Raw genomic sequence first — 9,586 nt, forward strand, 5'->3', positions numbered from 1 at the left:
CCGCCGCCCGGCATCGCGGTAACTGGAAACCGGCGGCGCATCCAGCGCTCCCGGGGAGCGGGGAGAGACGCCCCCGCCGCCGCGGGTAGGGTTTCCCGGGGAGGGAGGCGCTGGACACCCGACCCGCCGTGAATGATTGATGCGGCCGCAGCGCGGGGGGCCGGGCCCGGGGGAGCCCCGCGGCCGCCCCGGCCGAGCCGCCCCGCAGCGGCGTGTGCGGCCGGGCCCGGGGGCGCGGAGCCCGCGGGGCCCCTCTCTGCCGGCGGCAATGCCGGGGCGCGGCGGTGGGGACAGCTGGCGGGGGGACACGCGTGCAGACCCACGCCGCTTGGTGCGGGGCCGTCCCGCGGCGGCCTTTCGGCGTGAAAAGCACAAAGCGGGCGGCGGCCCCGGCTGTCCGCGGGTGCTGCTGCCCGGCCTGGCGCCGCGGCTGCGCCAGCGCGGGCGGCAGAAGCCGGTCGGGAGCCCCGAGGAAGGGGAGGTGACCCCGCGGGGCCGGGAGATGCCCCGCAGGCGGGAGGGAGCTGGGAAGTGCCCCCAGGCAGGGGACGTCTGGCAGCCGGGGGGGTTTCTGCCGTGTGCGCTTCGGCGAGGCCGCCTGAGACCCGGTGTCTTGGGTGACACTGCCTCACGCCGGGAACGCCAACGGTGTTTCAGGCGAAGCGTTCCCGGCCAGGCTGCAACGGGCGGGCGTCCCTCCGACACCCACGGCGCCCACCTCACCCCGCGGCCGACACCGAGGGGACGGGCTGGCAGCGGCCGTTCTGTGTTGATCCTTAGACAAGTCCTACATTTATCGGCCGTGCGGTTATGCAAGCAGCACGGTTACATAATCGGAGTATAAAAATACCGGGAAAAGCACCGTACGGGTGTTACTGTACCTTAACGCGTCTGAAGTAAATAGAAGGTGGTGCGGAAAGGTAAGGAACCATTGCAGGCGCAGGTAGGAGCCAGAGTAAGGGATTGCTCTCCACTTTTCAGCGTGTTTCCTTTTTTGTGTCCACATGGCCTTAAATATCTGATAGCTCTAGGTTTTCCAGTGTATGTATTCCATAGTGATATTCAGATATATATGTATGGTCATATGGTGTAAACTGAGGTCCAGTGTAAGTAGGACATTCTGCCCAAAGATTTTTATAAAAATCTTCTATTCGATAGTGAATCATAACAACATGAAAAATCTTCTGAACAGGGAGGTAATCAGAAATAGGTTTTTAAAAATTGGCACCAAAAAAAGTAGTAAAAATGTGTTGCTGAAAGTGATTTTTGATGCATTTTTCTTCACAGTGAAAATAGCGATGTTAGGAAACTGTCAGAAGTAGGGCAGCCTGGTGACACTGCTTATACTCTTTATAAAAATTACACGGGAGTCCTGCTAGGAAAATAAATACAACTGAACAGTGCTGGAAAGCCAAGGGGAGGAGTAAAATATTAAACTAAGAGACTTATTTTTTAGATAAGAGGCCTAAGGGGCTCCAGTGCCCGTGTGTTTCAGAGGGGCTGCCTGGCGGCGTGCAGGGACGTACCCTCGAGCAGTGACTGACAGAGGGCTTTGCCTAACCCGCAGTGAGCCTCAGCGGCACCAGGAGCGAGCAGGGCCCCGCGCGCCGTGGCTCTGCACTGTGTGCTTCAGGGAGAGGAAAGGCTCTTTGGGATTAACACAACCACTCAGCCTCTCTAAGAGATCAGGCTTCTCATGGGGCTGCTCTGGAGGAGAGAGGCCACCCTGAGAAAGAGACAGGCCAGGTGCTGGACTGTTTGCCACACCACCGTAGATGTTGCACCTGGTGGTGAGGGGCTGTTAGCTAGAAGATACCTCCTCCCCTGCCCTGCGCCCACCACACCACACCCGCAGGCACTCCCAGTCTCTAAGTGATCCTCACTGATGGTGGTGAGTGTCATTGCAGGCTCTAGGGAAGAGGACGGAAGTGGCCATGATCTTCATCCTCCCTCATCACGGTTAGATAAGGAGAGGTGGTTGACTGGGAGCAATCTGGTTTTAGACCTGTGCTAAAGAGCCTGTTGGGAGGCCACCAGCGGCTGTTGCAACAGACATTTACTGCTGATTGGGAACTGCTGGCATTGCAGCAGCAGCAGGGCTCGTTCGACATGTTTTGACTTTCCTACAGCCTCCAGACTTTTCAGGTTGTGGGAGGCATTCAACCCTCCTGCCTCAGGGAGTACTGGGGTATTGCCTGGCTTCCTGGGAGAGACACCCACTGGGTTTGTGTTTTTATGGGGTACAGCGCAGGCTGGGAGGAGCGGGTGGGGTTTGCTTGTGGTCCAAGACTGACGCAGTTCTGGTGGCCACTGGACTGTCTGGGAATCAGTGGAGGTACATACTAACCCTGCAGAGAAGATAAATGTCTGGAAATTACTCCCTGCTATTGATGTCTTCCTGTAATATTTTAAGATGTCTTAAAATAATAATTAGGGGGATGGGGGCTTTTTGCAGAGCCAAGAACCACTTGGGAGACTTGTATGTACCAGTTCCTCTGGAACTACCACAGGCCCATGGTAGCTCTCTAGTTTTGCTTTGATCCTGGTGGGTTTACCAGTTAACACCATGCTGCAGACAAAGACAAGCAGTGTAAAATAAATATACATTTTCTCTTCTCTGCCTCTGTGCAGGGATCCAGCTTTGGCTTGTCCCAAGTGCTCTGCTGATGTCACACACAAATAACCTGGGTCTCCTTGTCTGGCCAGAAAGTGCCCGGGAGATCTCAGAGCTTCTAAAGTCCCAGTTCACATCATTGCCAAGTGAGAGCAATGTAGCTTTAGCAGCCACATTAATGAAACTCATTACTACTGATCTGGTTCTTTTGCTTTTTTCCAAGGCTGCCTCCTCACAGGGCAGAATGGTCTCTGAGGAAAGATTGGGCTTTCATAAAGACAACTGCATACATCTTACATTGAGTTAATTATTCTGTTCCCAAGCCAGCTCTGGAGTAGTGTACTGGGAACCTTACAATTTAAAGCACTTACAACATCAAAATAGCCTCTTATTCGTATGTAGTCCATCAAGGTTAGTATTACATGACTATTATGTGGTAGGCCAGGGAAAATCAGGGCATTTGGAGGTCACACAGAGGAGTCCACATAATGCAGTGCTTGAAGAGACCTCTGTATTTCTCCAACCAGAGTTCATATTTAGAAGGGCATGGTCAGCATATATCAGGGTTTCTTCTAGAATGTGTAGAATTTTCTGCAGGCTTTTTCGCCAAATAACCTTTGAGAAGACTCTTAAAACACTGATGAAGGCACTGCCTAATGGGGTAAGTAATGGAATATAAAGTCAGTCAGTGCTGGCTGAAGACTGAAAGAAAAAGATGTGCTAAAATACCAAATGTGAGTATTAAACTTTTGTTTTATTCATCGTTGAAGTCCTTTCACAAGGTATCATTTTGTCTGAAATATCAAAATCCCTATAAAATATTCTGAATTACTTCAACCCTCCCCAATGAAATTATGCCTTTTGGTTAGGAAAAAAAAAGCTAATTTCATCTTTTGCACTCTAACATACTCAGCACACTAGGGAAGAGGTTGTACTTATCCCTCCTATTATCCATTGCCTTTCTGAGTGAGAAAAGAAATTAACTTAAATCTACCACTAGAGAGAAAGTCTTCTTGTGAACAAGCAGTGGTGGCGGTTGGAAGATTTAAGATGCTTTTGAAGATATACCTTTAGCCTCACCCAATTCAACCCACTCACACTGGCAAACATCAATCTTAAGAGCTCTTGCTTTACCATAGAACTCTGTGTCTCTCTTTAATTTCTTTTTCTTTTCTATATTTTCACCTTCAAGACAGATTTTACTGATTTCTTTCTTAATAAGTTTTACCCAAGTAAAACCATTTAACCTCTTTGTTTACTCTGGATTTTTATGCATCTTCACTATAATCTCTGTAGCAAATCTGATTCTGCCCTGACATCTTCCATGGAACCCCACTGACCATAAGCAAGGGTAGAATCTGGCTTTACTTATTTAAAAAGAGTAGGTGTTAAAGACAGAGAGGCTTTAGCCTCATCTGACTTTGACTAATGTAGCTCACGCTTGCAATTTCTGTGGGAGAACATCTTCAGAGATACACAGACATACAAATATGGTCCTTTTGTTCTATGTGATTTTTTTTTTTTTAACCCTTTTGCAAGTGTGTATCTTGTGAAGATAATGTCTTGATGGGTAACTTTCTACTGCAGTGATTACAATCTTTTCTAATAATTGAGTAGGCACAGTGCTTTGATCTAATATTGAAGAGATTAACTTGCCTTTAGAGTTTCTACCCCACTATCTTTTTTCAGACTGGATAAACAGGATTCCTTGCATCATTTTCTCCTTGAGTAACTAATTAGGGACAATTATACTTTATAAACATAATTCATTAATAGATGAAGAAAAGTGAAAGTGATACTTGTATTTTAAAACCTCACTTGGAGGTGAGAAAAGCTAGATATGGTAAAGGGAATAACAATAACTGACACCATCATGGTTGCATAGCAATGTTCATTTTAACCTCTCTTTCACCAGGAGTTTCTGATTTTCTGCCCTTTTTACCTTCAGGATGAGTATTTTCAGGTTTGTGCTCTTTATGCTTTAAAAACCAGCAATAAAACCAATCTGAAATAATCTGAAAAAACTAAACACAGCAAACTGGGAAAAAACACTTCACATTTTAAGAAAATTTCTCTGAATGGTTGTCTTTTTTAAGTTCTTGGTTTTGAAAGATTAGGGGTAGAACTTGTGTTTTGCTGGACAGCAGCAAATCTGAACATAAGTATTGCAGTGAAATTTGTTTCACTGTGATGAAGACTAGCATATTGTACGTATGCATATTTCATATATGTTTTCCATGGTCAGAATCCAACACTGTCCCACCTACCAGGGACTCACAGCAAGAGCAAAGTACAACTTGTCCTTTGCGAGGGTTGCAGGACTGAACCCTCCCTTACAAAGTACGTGGCTAAGAAATTGTTTTGTTTGTATGTGCTGAGTGAGGGTGTTTTCCAGAACACAAATTGCTACTCACTGTTGGTAAGCTGAAAGGAGGGACTCTTGGTATGGACAAAGGAAGGATTCGCATTGCACTCATCTTCAACTTCTGTGCTTTTAAACAGCTGATAAACTTGCACATCTGGATTCCAGCCACGTAGGCTAATTCTCTCTGACAAGAAGCTGCAGGAGAACTTTTGGAATTAAGCCTTCATTCGATACTTGCACTAATGCCTGGAAAATAGACTGCAAATTACTGACCTTTCTCAGCCAGACAGTACAAGTCAGATGTTGCCCCTGTGACTGGTTTGCGTAATGGGCCTCACCGCTTGAGAAGTCCCAGGGGGAGAAAGAACCCAGGTTTCCCGATAAGACACGTGTCCCAGGAAAGCAGTGGGGTCCTGGAAGGGAAAGTGGCTGCCGAATGGCAGGACTAGAGCAGGACTCGCACCTGAGAGAAGGTGGGGCACCAGCACCCAGAGATGGAGCAACACAGAGATGACTCCAGCCAGGAGACAGCAGACAGAGCAGCAGCAACAAGTCCAGGCTGCTGGGAGCCTCGGAGCCAAATTGCCCTCTCCCAGCCACCCTCTCTGGCTCTTTTTTGTTATTCCAGGGTCCCTACTAAAGCATCTCAATGCAGCCCAGGCTATCTGTGCTCCAGCTGCCTGTGCTGCCTGCCTCTCACCTCTGCCCTGCTCTCCTCCCGCGCTGCACACCCATAGCTTCCTAGCAACACGCGAGCACACGGGGGAGTGTGCGTCTACCTATTTTGAGAATCCTTGCCTAGCGGTTTTCAGTCTCGGGTAGGAGGAGATGGAGGGTGGAATAAGGGAAAAGTAGCTGGAAGACTGCTGCCTAAGCAATGGGGAAACAGCACACAGCCTGTGGCTTTAGGGATCTGTGAGCCACTACAGAGAGCACGGAATGACTCACACACGGAGTTACAAACCTGTACACCCAGCAGCTACACTTCTGTCCTACTCCTGGTCTGCCCACCTCATGCCCTCACATGTGCTTCCCTTGCTACAGGATAGGGAACTTCCACAGCACTTTAAATCCTTCCTCTTCCCTGACACCCACCCTTGCAAAAGGATTGCAGCGGTTCAGCTGTGCCCTGGCCTGGGGTAAGAGCAAGGGAGAGAGCTCCTCTGAAAGTGGGGAAAAAAACAGCCAGAAAGACATGCTGCGGGTAGTGCGCCGCAGCATGTGGTTTACTTAATGTAGCCTAGTGTTAATTATTTATGGTAATTCATGATTTTCCCTAGTATATTGCCTAATGATATCTGTCATTGTAACAACAGTTAATAAACGACTCCCAGGTCTGCGTGCAACCAGACCTACTGCACAATAATGAAAAATGTCTAATATTTGCTTTTTAATATTATTATTAGCCTACCCTTTCCAGCATTAATTCTCCATAGATTTCTGCATCTTGCTGCTTCCTTTCCTTCCCTCTCTCCTCCCTCCCCTTCCTCTCCCATTAAGACCAAGACACTGACATGTGTTGTCATTCGCTAACTGTACACAAGTGCTACTGTATTATTGCAAAGTGTTATAAATAGCACAGATTCAGAAGTACAGTTAATTCTGAATAATTATCTTTAGAGATGACCTTTGAAACTAACTATATCTTTCCTGTTTTTCACAGCATGCTCTGGATTATGATGCTCTTAATTTGGTGCAGTTTATTAATTACAAAAGAGCGTAGAGGCTGACAGAAAGCAGAGGGTTTAAACAATGAGGTGGATAATTAAAAAGGATTAATGAGGTGGATTAAATAAAGGGATTGAGGCCAAATGGAGCACAAATTTTCTAAACATTGGTGGCCCCAAAACTCTAGCATCCAAGGGCACATTCCTCTTTCCAGTTAGATGCTTGGTTTTTATCCAGAACTGTCAGTCTTTCTTTCATACCAGGTTTATTACTGCAGTCCCAGGAGACCACTACCATGTTAAAAAAATCCAAAAGCAGGTCACAGATGACACTAATCCTGTGCCTCTGCAAGCTGGTGAAGTGGTTCTCAAGAAAACAGTGAATAAGATGGGGGAAGAGAAGGACTTGATTTGGATTCTGAAGCAGTAAGATCCTGCCTAATCCATCTCTAAAGCTCCTCGGCCAACACAATTCCTTCCTGGGGAAGGTTCCTCTATGGGCAAGTTTGGAGCTCAAAAAATCCTAAAAAGACTGATGGAATTGTCCCCAAGCCCTGTTGTCAAGGGGTGGGCTTTATTTTTCCCTCCTTCCCTTGAAGCCATATGTAATTCCACTTTGAATCTGTGCAAAGCCTTGGGGTGCCCCCAGAAAGCTGTGCAGGTGGTTGCAGAAATGGAGAGCCGTGCTCCAGAGCGGAAGGTGAGATCCCAGACGGTAAGGTACTGTGTCAGCTGTACGAATAGCAAACGCTTATTGTTGTAATTGTTTATTGCTGAAGGGAGCTCAATAAACATTGGATATCTCTTGATCTTTAGTGCAAATCCATTACCAGAAAATTTTTGCATGTTATTTTCCAAACAGTGGAAGAAGGCTTGAAAAGCAGGAAGAAATGCATATTTCTGCCATATCACCCTTCTTTGTCTACCTCACCTTTTTCTTAGTTGCAGCAGCACTTCTGCCCAACCGCTGATTGGATCGCAGCGTAAAGCAATTTGCATCTACAGAATGATGATGATGATTATTTATTATTTTGCTATTTTTTGTGTGACTTGGGAAGTAGAAATCATGTAATGTAGCAAACCTGACCTCAGGCGTGCCAAGGGGCGCCGCTGGGGAGCTGCTGCCTGAGACGCCGGGGGGCAGCCCTTCCCCAGCCGGGGCTGCAGTGGCAGGGGCCTGCCCTGGCCTTTCCTGTGCCCCTAGAGCGGCTGTCCTGCACTGGGGGAGTGAAAAACAGACATCGTTTTTACTTTTGTCCGTGCTGCTGGTCTTGCATATTGATCGGCATTTTCTGGCTTCGAGGGAGATTTTTCTCCAGCTCCCAAGCGAGTGTTCATTTTTGTATTGCCATAGTGTTACTTCCACTGACCAGCCTACGCTGTCCTGCTACGATCAATGGGACAGCCAGCATCGGGACCTGTACTATGACAGTAGCCATGAAAAGACTCACAGCTAAACCTTCACCCTAAAGATAGCTACCGGCAGAGCACCATGCTCTCGTCAGACCATCTCCCCATGCAGCTGGATGCACACCCGCAGCAGGGGAGGTTTTCTGAGGGTTTTGCCCTCCTCTCTAAACTCTCAGTCCTCTGCAGTTGCCCCTCCTCACCCTCTCCTTTTGCTTTCTCTTTGTCTTTTCTGGAAGCTCCCACTTCATCCTCTGCTGACAAATGTGGTTATTAGCGTAGGCCCTGCTCCCTCCTGTGGCTCACAGGGCAGTAGGTGTTGGGAGTTGGTGGATTTAAAGCTTTCATTCATTTCTGTGGATCTACCGTCTTTTCCTTAAGTATTATCTCAACCCCAGCATCTCCCACATTATGCTGAAAATCCATAAAAGCATGGGAGTGCAAGACTTATAATAAATGTAATGTGACTTCTGGTTATAATCTCTAGTTAAGCAAGGTTCAATAAAGAAAGTTGCTGTGGTGGTGTTCTAGGAAACCCAATAATGGAGGATTTGCTGTGCTATGCTTTTCACCATTTATTCCTGGGATTTTCTCAATTTGATGTAAAATTTTGATGCTGTTCAAAACAGCATTCCCTCTGTTTCACTTTGCTAGATGTTTAGAGGCAAACCCTGCCTCCGAACATTATGACCATGCACCACTCGGCGTCTATGGATGTGGGTCAGCGGATGAGAAGAGCTGTGCAGAATGGCCAAAGCACAGGACTCTGCAGCTGTGCAACACACTGTCCGTCCTGCCCAGCCTGATCCTGGGCGAAGCCTTCCTGTCTAAAACACATTTTGGGCCCTTGGTGTGCACCAAGAGCACTCCAGGCATTTCCGCACCGCGTGCCTCACCGGCCCCGCACACTGCCGGCCCCACGGGGCTTCCCAGGGCCCTCAGCCGAGCCTGCTACTGCTCTGCTCACCCCACCCCTGCCCGCAGGAAAGAGGTTAATTGCTGGGCAGCCTGAGCTGTTCCCAACTGTCACCTGCTGACATCTTGTAGGAAAATATCTGGTGACTGGGGAAGGTTCTGCACGATCTATACGGGCCTCTCCCCTCCGAGGGGCTGAGGCAACGCGGGTCAGGGCTTTGTGTGGGCATGCCGACCCCTCGCGTCAGGGTTTCCCCCGCGGGACCGTGGGTCCTCCACACGGGTAGGGGAAGCGACCCGCGGGTGCCGGGCGGGCGCGGGCTCCCGCCGCTGCCTGCCTGTCACTGCCGGCAGCACCGCAGCCGGTTGTTTGGCAGATTTGGGTCGCCCACTGACTTCATTCGGGTTTTCCTCTGCTAAAGTGAGAGCAAGAGGCCCTGGGGGGACGCAGACGCCGCCCGAGGCGGAGGGCTGCGGGCGACGCGGGGTGCCGGGGCTCCGGCCGGCCTGCTCCCGCCGCTCCGCCGAGGACACGGCCCGGCCACAGGCCCCGCCCAGCCCGGGCAGAGGCCGCCCCATCGGTGGCTCGGCCATCGGCTTCCCGCCCTCCGCTCGCGG

Source organism: Strix aluco, chromosome 9, assembly GCF_031877795.1.
Source record: "Strix aluco isolate bStrAlu1 chromosome 9, bStrAlu1.hap1, whole genome shotgun sequence".
Taxonomy (NCBI): domain Eukaryota; kingdom Metazoa; phylum Chordata; class Aves; order Strigiformes; family Strigidae; genus Strix; species Strix aluco.